This window comes from Odocoileus virginianus, chromosome 28, assembly GCF_023699985.2.
Source record: "Odocoileus virginianus isolate 20LAN1187 ecotype Illinois chromosome 28, Ovbor_1.2, whole genome shotgun sequence".
Classification (NCBI taxonomy): Eukaryota; Metazoa; Chordata; class Mammalia; order Artiodactyla; family Cervidae; genus Odocoileus; species Odocoileus virginianus.
Window position 1 is genome coordinate 31,892,357 of NC_069701.1, and position 13,572 is coordinate 31,905,928.

The window sequence follows — 13,572 nt, forward strand, 5'->3', positions numbered from 1 at the left end:
TCAATTATCTGTTGTTTAATAAACTGTTCAAGAAAACTGAATTCTAGGTATGAGTCCGCTTCTAAGTAAGTCACTTGAAATCCTCTAGCATCAGCGCTGTCAACTGTAAAACCAGAGTATAACGGGGTTTCTGGCCTTGAGCTTTGATGGGAAGCAGCAGAGAACAGTAGAAAATCCACAGACTCTGAGTTGAGCACCCGGGCTTCCCCACTAGCTCAGCTGCTCAGCAGCTACATCCCTTGGCCAAATTACGTGTGCTCCCGGAGCCTCGATATCATCCTGTGTAAAATGGAGATGATAATGACCTCCTGGTGTTACTGTGAGGGTTACATGACAAGTGTCAAACTCCCAGGCATAGATCTAGCACATGGTGGTGCTCCAATATGCCAATGTTCACATTTTCCTGATTGTAAGAGCTTCAGAATTTTCAAAACATTTTATATTTTTTTAACTTAGCAGTTTGTCCAATAACAACTGCCCTGTACCTGGACATCCTTCATAGCAAGACTTGTCATATTTGATTTCCTTTATTTCATGGCACAGTTTATAGAGCTCTGTTGATCTTGATTTATAGGCAATGGGCCAGGGACAGGAAGTACCTTAGCGCTGTCCAACAGGAGGGTGCTGACAGACTCTGTGAGCTGGGGACAGAGTTCTCTGCTCCTCTTCTCAACTTCAAAGAACCTGGGAGCCACAAACTGTAGCTTGTCAAGAGAATGGCCACACATCGTTCTTTCTTTCTTTCACCCACTGTCCAAAATGTCAGAGACTTCATTTCCAGGAAAAGAAGCATTCCTAGCCTCTCTAATGATTTTATGGGCTTCCCTGAAAGCCCATTGGTAAAGAATCCACCTGCAGTGCAGGAGACCCCTGTTCGATTCCTGGGTCAGGAAGATTCGTTGCAGAAGGGATAGGCTACCCACTCCAGTATTCTTGGGCTTCCCTTGTGGCTCAGCTGGTAAAGAATCCACCTGCAATGCAGGAGACCTGGGTTCGATCCCTGGGTTGGTTATTCAACAAATATTTACTAAATTTATTAATAAATTTATTAAGTTAGTATGTGCCAGGTACTATTCTAGGTCATATGTATTAATATGCATTATAGGTACTGGTGGTAACGAATCCAGCTGCCAATGCAGGAGAGGTAAGAGGTGTGGGTTCAGTCCCTGGGTTGGGAAGATCTCCTGGAGGAGGAAAGAGCAATCCACTCCAGTATTCTTGCCTGGGAAATCCCACGGGCAAAGGAACCTGGTGGCTACGGTTCACGGGGTGACAAAGAGTCAGACACAACTAAACATACACACAGATGAATAAAGAGTGTAAAATATAATTGAAAGTATGAGTCTTAGAATCAGACAAATCTGATTCTATGCCCCCAAATCTACCACGTGTTTACTAGCGTGTGACATTAGTAAGCCATAGACTGAGCCTCAGTCTCCTCATTGGAAAATCCAAATTATCTGCCCGGCACGGTTGTTGTAAGAGTAAACAGTCCACGTTTCATCAAGTCTTTAATGTACTTTTTTTCACCTGCTCACGCTTCTGAACAAGGATCTACTCCACCATACTGGGCTCTATAGTAACTATCATCCAGATGGTGGTAAGGATGCAGACACACTGCCTACTCGAGTGTGACCTTGCTCGCTGCCCTTCATTAGTTCTGTCCTCGCTTCACTGATTCAGCGTATTGTCAGCACTAGACACCCTGAGTGGAGCTGCCACTTTAAATGTCTTCAAAAAGATGACACTATAATTTGGCATTAAACCAAGAGGCATATGAACAGCAGCTGGGCATAAATTTGATTAGGGAAGCACACATCCATCACTGGAAAAATGACCTTGCCCACCAAATCTATGGTACGTGGGTATGAGACAGGGCAGCATGAATGATGCTGCATTGTGCGATGTTATTACTGAGACATGTGGAAACACACGTCTGCCACAGGCTGAGTAAAAAAACAACAGGATCACAAATCCCAGAATGGGTAGGAGCTGCTTGCAGGAGATTCCAGGTGACAGCAGAAACACTGTGTCTCCAACACTCTTGGTGACACAGAGACAGTAATGACTCTGAGCCAAAAGTGATTCTCAAGATTCTGAAAGTGACAATATTTAGGAGTATCTTAAACATTTTACTTATATTTTCACTTCCACGTATGTGCATGAATGATACCAATCCATGCCCAAATGAATGTAAAAGAGTTCTTTCAACAAGTATACAATAAAAATTCTAAGTAGCAGACAGCTCTTGTATCAGAGTTTAGTTGGCAAGGCTTGTTCCTTTCGTAATGATACATAAAATAACTGTCTCCTACCAGCAACATCTTAGATTCAATACAACATGACAGCATTTGGGATCACAGAGCATAATGATGAATATTCAAAAAATAGTAGCAATTTTTTTCATGCTTTGTGAACACCGAGCACTAAAGGTGAGTGAGAACTCTGCTCCCTTGGAGCTCACAGTCTAGTGGGAGGGAAGGGTGGCTGGCTTGCCAACTCACAGGGGGATGCCTGCATGGTTAAGACTGACACTGAGGAACAGTAAGGGGGAAGAAGAAGGCAAGAGAGACACCTGCCTTTCCAGCCGGTTCACAGGTAAGGCAGCCCTGAGCCAGACAATGGAACGGCCCAGGGGTCCAGCCTCCACCTCGTCTACCCTCCTCGTATTTCCCATGTTTCCCAGATGCTGCTCACCCCGTACCACCCACCAGCCTGGTTCCCACCATCACTGGCCCTTCTGGGCTGAAAGGAGCCAGTTCTCCAGAACCACTTAAGACATGGAGTCAAGAAGCTCCTGTTTCATGACCTGCACGAAGAGGTGGAAGAAGAGCCCCAGACCCACCTTCAAAGGCAGACAGGCACGTTACTAAGCCTCAGAAACACCGAGGCTGCAGCAGAGGGTTCTGTGCTGGAGTGGCATGGCATCCTCCAGATACGGCATTCTTTACAGGGAGACGTGTGCTGCAATCTAGACGGCAGGCATGCAAACTGACTTTTCTGGCTCATTACAAAGTAACCAGCAGAAACTGCTAACCCCTTCCCTGAATTCTAACACAGACATGAGTCAGGGAGAGAAGCTAGAGGGAGGCTGACATGCTTGCAAAATGGATATAAAAACTGGAAAGCAATGGAGGAGGTGGCTTCACAATCTACGGAGGGAGATGTGGGTGGGGTCTGGAGACAGAACAGAAGGGGACCAGCCCCCAGAGTGGGGGGCGCTGTCTTCTCCCTGAGCATCTGGTGCCACCAGCACCACAGTGCAGCCAGCGGCTGGGAAACGTCAAGGAAGCATGAGAAGGCTGGAGGAGCAGACACCAAGGGGGCCCGCCAGCTGCCTCTCCCCGGGGCAGGGCAGAGTGTGCAGGACAGGAGAGTTCCCCCAGGGTAGACAGAGGATGGCTGGGCCCAGAGGCTGCCTGGCCTGGTGCACAAACAATTGCTTCTTTTTGTCTGCTTAAAATTTTTTTCTCTTTTAAATTTTGGATCTTCATTGCTGCGCGCGGCTTTTCTCTAGTTCAGAGAGCAGGGGTGTGAGGGCTTCTCATTGCAGTGGTTTCTCTTGTTTTGGAGCATGGGCTCCAGGGCATGCAGGCTTCAGTAGCTGTGGATCACGGCCTCTAGTTGCCCTGACCAACCACCAGGGATCAAACCCATATCCCCTGCGTTGGCAGGTGGATTCTTGACCACTGAGCCACCAGAGAACTCCCTGTTTGTTGAACCTTTCAACTTTCTTTGAATGAACAGGGATAGCATAAAAAGAGCATCCTGCAGGAATACCTATGTGGAAATTTGTCTCCATTTAAACAGTGAGGCCTGAACTTGATTTAGGTTAGTTACACTGGAACAGGATCGCAGCCACTGAAACGACAACTTCAATTTGCTGTACTGGCATTTGAGCAGGCTTCAGAGTCAGACAGCCTGACTTGAAGTCATGGATCTGCTACTTGTAGCTTTTGACAGTTTGTTTACTCTCTCTGAGCTTCAGTGTCCTCATCTATTAGGTAAAAACCTGAAGAATAATAGATGCGTAGCAGTAGATAACTGTAACTAACGTACACAATACAAAACCACCTTTGTGTAAAGAAACAGAAAGGAAACCCTTTGAAGTCATATTTAAGACTAGATCCCACTTAGAAAAGGAAAAGAGTGATTCATGCTAGGTACAGAGGGGAGGAAAAAAACCACTTTCATTAAAGCACTAAGTTATAAAAAAGGGAAAGAAAGATAACGGGGAATCTAATTCTGTGACACAGAATAATAAGATTTCAGAGCTAGGAGAGAAACCCCAAACCCATGGTTCTCAGATATGTTCACAATACAGGACCACAGAGTTCTCACCATGAAATATTTACCTCTAATGTCACAAAACGACATTCCATAACATTGTATAGCACTATGTGCCAGGCATATTCTAAGTATTCTGCATGGGTTGATTCATTTAGTTTTCACAATAACCATGAAGTTGGTACATTATTGTCTCTACTTTATAGGTGAGGGACAGAAAGAGAGGGGTTAGGTGACTTGCCCAGGGTCACAGAGCTGGGAGGAGTCTGTATGTGGCAGAGCTGTGATACAAGCCCGGGCAGCTGCTTCTGAGCCCAGGTGGAGGCTCCCACTCCACCTTGCTTCTCCATCCACAAACTAAGATCACTGCCCTAAGACTTCAGCATAAATGGCTCCATTATCTGAGTCATATAAATATCACATCCAATCTCATTTTACAGTTCTTTAAACTATCCAATTAAGCAAGACTAGGTATTCCCGCATCTTCCACTAACTTTTTTTGCTCCTTGCTCATTTGTCACCTCCCAGTGCTAAGTTGATTGGCAGTAATAGCAATAAACAGTTAATGAAATTTCAAGGGATAAGAACCTCAAAATTTAAAAAAATCTATCCATTGTTTTTACTTAATTGGAGAAAACACATTGGCCCAGCTCGAGAGCACTGTTTGGGGAGAGGGTAGTTTGGGAACCACTCATCTAGGACAGCTTCCATCTTAGAGAAGCTTCCATCCGGCCAGCCCTCTGGCTCGTGACCCTGGTGCAGCCAAGGGAAGACAGTGTGGCCTGGCCAAGCTCAGGACGGGCCGGGCTGCCGTGTGCCAGCACTGGCCTGAGGAGTCACAGTCAGTCCGTTCAGCTGATTTAATGTCATGACACCCAAGAAAGCTGTTTAACCTCACAATTCAGAAGACACGACAGGACACTGTCATAGCAAGTGCTCCACTCTGCACACCTGACCATCACTGCGTGACCGAGGTGCTGCAGCAAGCGTGCAAGCTCTAAGACCAGACGTTCAGACTGGCAGATGAAGAAGACAGGGTACATATATATGTAATGGAACATGACTCCGTCATAAAAGAAAGCAAAATGATGCTATTTGCAGCAACACAGTTGGACCTGAAAGTGAAGTGAAGTCAGACAGAGAAAGACAAATATGCTATGATATCACTTACATGTGGAATCTAAAGTGAAAGTCAAGTTGCTCAGTCATGTCCGACTCTTTGCGACCCCATGGACTGTAGCCTACCAGGCTTCTCCGTCCATGGGATTTTCCAGGCAAGAATACTGGAGTGGGTTGCCATTTCCTTCTCCAGGAGATCTTCCCGACCCAGGGATTGAACCCGGGTCTCCTGCATTGTAGGCAGATGTTTTACCATCTGAGCCACCTGGTAAGTCCTAAATTATGACACAAATGAAGATATCTATAAAAGAGAAACAGACTCACAGACATAGACAACAGACTTGTGGTTAGGGTGGGGTTGGGGAGAGATGGACTGGGAGCTTGGGATAGCAGACGTGACCTAGCAATATGCAGGATGGATAAACAACAAGGCCCAACTGTATAGCACAGCAAACTGTAGTCAATATTCTTTAATAATCTATAATGGAAAAGATTATGAAAACATATATAAATATATACATATGCATAGGTGAATCACTTTGCTATATACCAAAACCTAATACAACACTGTAAATCAACTATATTTTAATAAATAAATTAATTCATTATAAGTTGGAAGGGGAAAGCTTCTACAGTGTTCACTCATTTGGAATGGGAAGTTGAGATTTTTACATTTCATTGATATCTGGAAGAAAGAGGTATCTTTTTCTTACCAGGTCTAAAAACTGAACTTGGTTCTAAATGGTGAACAGGAATTGGAAGGGGAAGTAACACAATGGACACATAACAAAATTACACAGATTTCAACACAAACTCCCCATTCTTGCTGAAAAGGGGAAGACCAAATACTCCATCACAGAGTTTCTCAATTGTAAAAATTCACAACAAATTACTGTAATTTCATTGAGAAAAAATGAAAATGAGAAGTGAAAATTATCAGCAACATTCTTGTCTTGCCTGGCAAGGTGCCCCACGCCCAGCAGACACTGTTTATTCGGGCTTCACCTCAGCCAGAGCGGAGTACAAATCACAAAAAGGCAAAGGGACTACAGACAGAATGCCAACTCGATCACAGTTCTGGGTCTGGTCAGCCTGACGTCACTCGCCCGTCAGAGCCCAGTACCATGGAACCACTCTGACCCCAGCTCAAGAGCTCCTGGGAATCTGTAAGTGAGGGCAGAGAAGTAGGACTAAAATATCATTTTTTAACTCCACAAGGAACTATTAATAAAATAAGCACAGTTTCAGGGAAGGGAAATATGCCTAAAAAATTAAGAAGTTTCTAAGAAAGAAAATAATCAGGGAACCAGACTTTTATAAAAGCTTTTCATGAATTTTTTTCTTTTTATAAAAGAAATTTTTTAAATTATAATAAAAAACCTTTGACTAGGTTCCAAATAAAAGAGGGGGTTTTAATTAAGCAGTTATGGATTGGGGATATTTCCCTATAAGCAGAGAAGTCTAAGGGTAAAGAAAGGATGAAAAAGGCATCATAATGGGGTCCTCCGGGTATTTCTTCTACCAATACCATTCACATTTGTTACAAATGCTGGCAATGAAGTAAATAGTGAAATGCAAAAGACTACAGAAAAACTACAGATAAAATTTTATGCCAACGGAAAAACTCCAGAAAAACCTTCAGAAACCAGATAAGTGAGTGGGAGACAACGGCCTACATATTGCAGCATAAGTGGCACTTGTAATATTGACAAGACATAACCACCTGTTACAATCTAAACACTGCAGACAGAATCCCCACAGGCCAGGGGTTAGCATTTGGCACTTCATGGCCAGGGCCAGGGCTCAACCCTGGCTCAATCTTTCTAATTTGTTTCTGGACATAAACAAGAATGACACTGTGTAACCAGAAGAGAGCTGAACAGAATTTTCTCTCTTTGGAAAAAAAAAGAAAAACAAATTAGAAAATACAGCAAGCAAGGAATGAGATATACTAGGCAGGTTGAAATGGTCACCTTGGCCGTTTCTACTCCTCTCCGTGTGTGTCTCTGCTTTCCACTTCCCTACAGAAATTGTACTAAATCCCCTACAGAAATTCCTCCTGCCTTTCTTGTGCACAAAAAAGGGCTTCAGAGCCTATCAACTAAGGGTACTCTTCTTTGAAAGAAGGTTATTTTTTTTCCAGTCAGGGCTGTGGCACTCCTTTCTTCATGCCTCAAAAGAGGCATGCCAGCAAATCTTTCTTTCTTTGTGTCAGCCCAAGAAATGTGGGCTTTATTTCCTAGTTCAGATAAGAACTTTTCATGCACCAAAAAAAACAAAGATTGATCCTCCCACCCCATTTGACAGTTTGTTAGCAATGCATTAGATCTCCATCGAGTCATTCAAAACAACTCCTACTGTACACTTAAAGGAAAGAAAAACCTAGACTAAGGACATGCTGGAGGTCTAAGCCAGACAATTCTACATTCATATCCTTGAGAGTTCAAAAGGAACCAGCACTCAGTCTGAGTTCTAAAGAACGGTAAACCTTGATGTTTGCTTTTCCTTTTCTACAAAGAAGAGCTGGCTGGCTGGCAAAATGTGAAGTCAGTTTCAAAGAGAAATCTATCAGGAGTCTTCCATTCTTCTCTTACAAGATTTCAGGTGGAAACCTCAAATAGCAGCATATCACAGGCCTACAAAGGTCCATATAGTCAAAGCTACAGTTTTTCCAGAATTCATATACAGATGTGAGAGTTGGACCATAAAGAAGGCTGAGCACTGAAGAACTGATGCATTCAAATTGTGGTGCTGGAGGAGACTCTTAAGAGTCCCTTGGACTGCAAGGAAATCAAACCAGTCAGTCCTAAAGGAAATCAACCCTGAATACTCACTGGAAGGACTGAGGCTATAGCTGAAGCTCCAATACTTTGGACACCATATGTGAAGAACCAACTCATTGGAAAAGATCCTGATGCTGGGAAAGATTAAAGGCAAAAGGGGAAGGGGATGACAGAGGATGAGATGGTTGGATGACATCACTGACTCAATGGACATGAGTTTGAGCAAACTCCAGGAGATGGCGAAAGACAGGGAAGCCTGGTGTGCTGGAGTCCATGGGGTCACAAAGAGTCAGACACGACTTAGTGATCGAACAACAACAAAACAACAGGCCTAGAGAGAAGCACACAAATCAGGAGCGTCCAACTTGAGGGATGCTCACAAAGTGAATACATGTGGATCAAGGAACAGAAAGCCACCAGCTCCTGAGTCCTCATGGCACCCTCTCCCAAAGGCACCACCACTCCCCCACCACCCTAAGCAGGCTGCAGAAGGGCCCTGCCTTCCATCAAGCTGACTCAAGGCCGGTCTGCAGTTTCTGAAGGACCAGAAAACAGAGTCTCCTCCTAGGTTTGACCTTCTGGAAGTGGCAATGAGAATTGCAAGATATTTCCTAGGGAGCCTCTTCCTTGGTGGGCTCTGAATTCCAATTTTTTTCTTCTCAGCAAAGCGAAACTACCCAAATCCCACTCTGCTATTCAGCTGCTTAGGGCTTGACTTGTGAGCCTCCCGACCAACCCGACCTAGTCAACAAATACCTTGAGGGAAAAACCAGATGTGGGGTATGGTGCATTAGGCTGCCTCCTTGCCTCTGGGATGCTGGCCCCTCAGTTCTGATAGCTTTTGCAGCCCTTCACCCAGAATGTCTTATCTCTCCAGCCCCACAAGGCAGCCTAAAGCACTACCTGTCTCTTCGCCTCTCAGCAGCCCTTACCAACCAGCTTCCCAGCCTCCTGGGAATCAGAAAATGCTCCAAGGGGAAAAGCAGGTGCAGAGAGCGGGGCACGCTTTAATAAGCACCTCTCCCCTGGATCTGACCACTCAGAACTGGCTGCCTCAGGAGGAAACTGAGGGCAATCCCAGGGGGATGAGACTGGAAAACAGTTTCTCTTTGACCTTGTGACTGTGTTTCTCAAAATCTGTGGACACCAGTTACGGCAGACCCTGGTAAGAAAAAGCACTCTGATGTGACATACCTGATACAACAAAGCACAGCAATCTACACCCAGAATCACTTAACAGGTCATTGCTTTTTTGAGGACTGGAAAAGCAATGAGAAAGCTTTGAAATACAGGCAGTGTCTAAAAATATTGTGCTGTTATTAAAATGTGATTCTCCCAACTTTGAAATGAAATATTCCTCCCTCATCCTTCCTTATACACTTTGATGAAGGAAACGTCCCCTGTCTAACCCAAGCCAGGCTCTCCACCTGGGCTGGCCGGCAGCCAGTGTGCACTGATCCCCTCAGAGGCTGCACCCGACCCTATGCCTCTCTGCAGCATCATAGCTCCCTCCCTGTTGGAACATTCACATCAGCAAATGTGAACAGTTATCTCCTAACTTTACTGTGCACTTTTCTAAAACAGCTGTTATATTTCAGTTGATTGTTTACATATAAAAAACTTTCCTTTGAGCCCGCCTCCCTGCTCACCTACCCCTCTCTGCTGCTCTTACAAGCAATAAAGAGCTGTCTACATCCACCTTCACTTCCTTACTTCCTCACCCCACACTTCCTCCCCAGTTGGCCTCTTCTTCTACCTCTCCAGGTTCTCATCTCACTTGACCTATGCAACATTCACACCCTCCTTAAACTCTTCTCTCCACCTCCTAACATGGAACTTCCCTGGTTTCCTCCGGCCTCTCTGCCACCTCCTTTACAAGCTCACTCGCTGGGCCAACCCTTAAAGGCTGCGCCAATCAGCCTCTCCTTCTCCTTCCAGCTTTACACCCTCCCAGGGCTCAGGCCAGCCTTCAGGGCTTTCACAGAGGCTCTGCCAGGATTCAAATGGCCACCTCCTCCTCCTCATTCAGATTTCAAGGTCAGTGCTACCCCCTCAGCAGGCCTTTCCTGTTCCCCGTCCCCATGCTGCTCTCCCATAACACTCTACAGCGCATGCACCATCAGTTAAGTGATGCACACATTTTGTGCAGAGTCTGTGTCCCCTGCCACCTGCCTCGGGGGAATGCAGCTGCCCAAGAGCACCTCACCCGATGGGGTAAGACAGGGCCCTCAGCACCTGGAATCCGGCCAGGAGCAGACAGTCACCACTGTTTCTGGGCGAGTCTCCTGCCTCAGAGGAAACTTGTCACTTAACAAAGACCCTCTTAGGATAAATATATAATGCATTACCATGAAAATGATGGTGTATAACTGCTTCCGTGGTAAAGAAGCTAAGTTTATGTATGATATCATTATTTACAACTGAACTTTAATGAGCTGAAAAGAAAAAAACACGAAGGGGAAAATGTAAATTACTCAAGACATTATGTAGTACCATAAACTAGCAAATCCGAATATCCTAAGGGGAACTGAAATCACACCAACTGTAAGATTACCAAGGTACATGGAACTCAGCCACTCCCACCTGACACAAAACCAAAATCAGTCCTAGTAAACGCAAAGCCAAATATGATGGAAAATGCTGAGCCAAATATGGCACTAAAAGACACTCTCTGAGAAGTCCACTCATTTCAGCCCCAGGTGCAGATCTTGATGTCTGAAGGTATAGTTTCTGAAGTTTCCACAACCATGACCTGTGTCATGCCCACAATGGCACTATCACACTTGTTCAGATATCGCCATCACCACCACACACAGAGGAGACCACCTCACAGTGGGTGAGTTCAGTTCAGTTCAGTCATTCGGTCATGTCCAACTCTTTGTGACCCCATGGACTGCAGCATGCCAGGCTTCCCTGTCCATCACCAGCTCCCAGAGCTTGCTCAAACTCATGTCCATTGAGTCGGTGATGCCACCCAACCATCTCATCCTCTGTCATCCCCTTCTCCTCCTGCCTCAATCTTTCCCAGCACCAGGGTCTTTTCAAATGAGCCAGTTCTTTGCATCAGGTGGCCAAAGTATTGGAGCTTCAGCTTCAGCATCAGTCCTTCCAGTGAGTATTCAGGGTTGATTTCCTTTAGGATTCACTGGTTTGATCTCCTTGCAGTCCAACAGACTCGCAAGCGTCTTCTCCATCACCACAGTTCAAAAGCATCACTTCTTCGGCACTCAGCCTTCTTTATGGTCCAACTCTCACATCCATACATGACTACTGGAAAAACCATAGCTTTGACTACATGGACTTTTGTCAGCAAAGTAACGTCACTGCTTTTTAATATGCTCTCTAGGTTGGTCATAGCTTGTCTTCCAAGGAGCAAGTGTCTTTTCATTTCATGGCTTCAGTCACCATCTGCAGTGATTTTGGAGCTCCCCCAAAAAAGTATCTCACTGTTTCCATTGTTTCCCCATCTATTTGCCATGGAGTGATGGGACTGGATGCTATGATCTTAGTTTTCTGAATGTTGAGTTTTAAGCCAGCTTTTTCACTCTCCTCTTTCACTTTCATCAAGAGGCTCCTCTGTTCTTCACTTTCTGCCATAAGGGTGGTGTTATCTGCATATCTGAGGTTTTGATATTTCTCCCAGCAATCTTGATTCCAGCTTGTGCTTCATCCAGCCCAGCATTTCACATGATGAACTCTGCATATAAGTTAAAAACCAGTGGTGACAATATACAGCCTTGATATACTCCTTTCCCATTTTGGAACTAGTTCATTGTTCCATGTCCAATTTTAACTGTTGCTTCTTGACCTGCACACAGGTTTCTCAGGAGGCAGGTAAGGTGGTCTGATACTCCCATCTCTTGAAGAATTTTCCACAGTTTGTCATGATCCACAGTCAAAAGCTTTAGTGTAGTCAATAAAGCAGAAGTAGATGGTTTTCTGGAACTCTCTTGCTTTTTTGATGATCCAGCGGATGTTGGCAATTTGATCTCTGGTTCCTTTGCCTTTTCTAAATCCAGCTTGAACATCTGGAAGTTCTTGGTTCACATACTGTTGAAGCCTGGCTTGAAGAATTTTGAGTATTTACTAGCATATGAGATGAGTGCAATTGTGCGGTAGTTTGAGCATTCTTTGGGATTGCCTTTCTTTGGGATTGGAATGAAAACTGATCTTTTCCAGTCCTGTGGCCACTGTTGAGTTTTTCAAATTTGCTGGCATATTGAGTGCAGCACTTTCACAGCATCATCTTATAGGATTTGAAATAGCTCAACTGGAATTCCATCACCTCCACTAGCTTTGTTCATAGTAATGCAGTTCCTAAGGCCCACTTGACTTCAGACTCCAGGTGAGTGATCACACCATCGTGGTTATCTGGGTTATTAAGATCCTTTTTGTACAGTTCTTTCATGTCTTCTTGCCATCTTTTCATAATATCCTCTACTTCTGTTAGGTCCATACCATTTCTGCCCTTTATTGTGCCCATCTTTGCATGAAATGTTCCCTTGGTATCTCATTTTCTTGAAGAGATCACTAGTCTTTCCCATTCTATTGTTTTCCTCTATTTCTTTGCATTGATCACTGAGAAAGGCTTTCTTATCTCTCCCTGCTATTCTTTGGAACCTTGCATTCAGATGGATATATCTTTGCTTTTCTCCTTTGCCTTTAGCTTCTGTTCTTTTCTCAGCTATTTGTAAGGCCTCCTCAGACAACCATTTTGCCTTTTTTGTATTTTTCTTGGGGATGGTCTTAATCACTGCCTCCTGTACAATGTCACAAACCTCTGCCCATAATTCTTCCGGTACTCTGTCTATCAGATCTAATCCCTTGAATCTATTTGTCACTTCCACTGTACATGATGTAAGGGATTTGATTTAGGTCATACCTGAATGGTCTAATGGATTTCCCTACTTTCTCCAATTTAACTCTGAATTTGGCAATAAGGGGTTCATGATCTGAGCAACAGTCAGCTCCTGGTTTTGTTTTTGCTGACTGTATATAGCTTCTCTATCTGTGGCTGCAAAGAATATAATCAATCTGATTTTGGTGTTAACTATCTGGTGACGTCCATGTGTAGAGTCATCTCCTGTGCTGTAGGAAGAGGGTGTTTGCTATGACCAGTGCGTTCTCTTGGAAAACCTGTTAGCCTTTGCCTTATGTCACTCTGTACTCCAAAGGCAAGTCTGCCTGTCACCCCAGGTCTCTCTTGACTTCCTACTTTTGCATTCCAGTACCTTATGATGAAAAGGATATCTTTTTTCAGTGTTGGTTCTAGAAGGTCTTGTAGGTCATCATAGAATGGTTCAACTTCAGCTTCTTCAGCATCACTGGTCGGGGCATAGACTTGGATTACTGTGATATTGAATGGTTTGTCTTGGAAATAAAC

General features: G+C 44.5%; 1 protein-coding gene across 1 annotated transcript in view; it reads right to left on the bottom strand.

Moving 5' to 3' along the window:
• The window catches only part of PRDM10 (PR/SET domain 10), a 91,976-nt gene that overhangs the window by 65,619 nt on the left and 12,785 nt on the right, over positions 1–13,572 (bottom strand). The gene's annotated exons all lie outside the window — the stretch shown is intronic.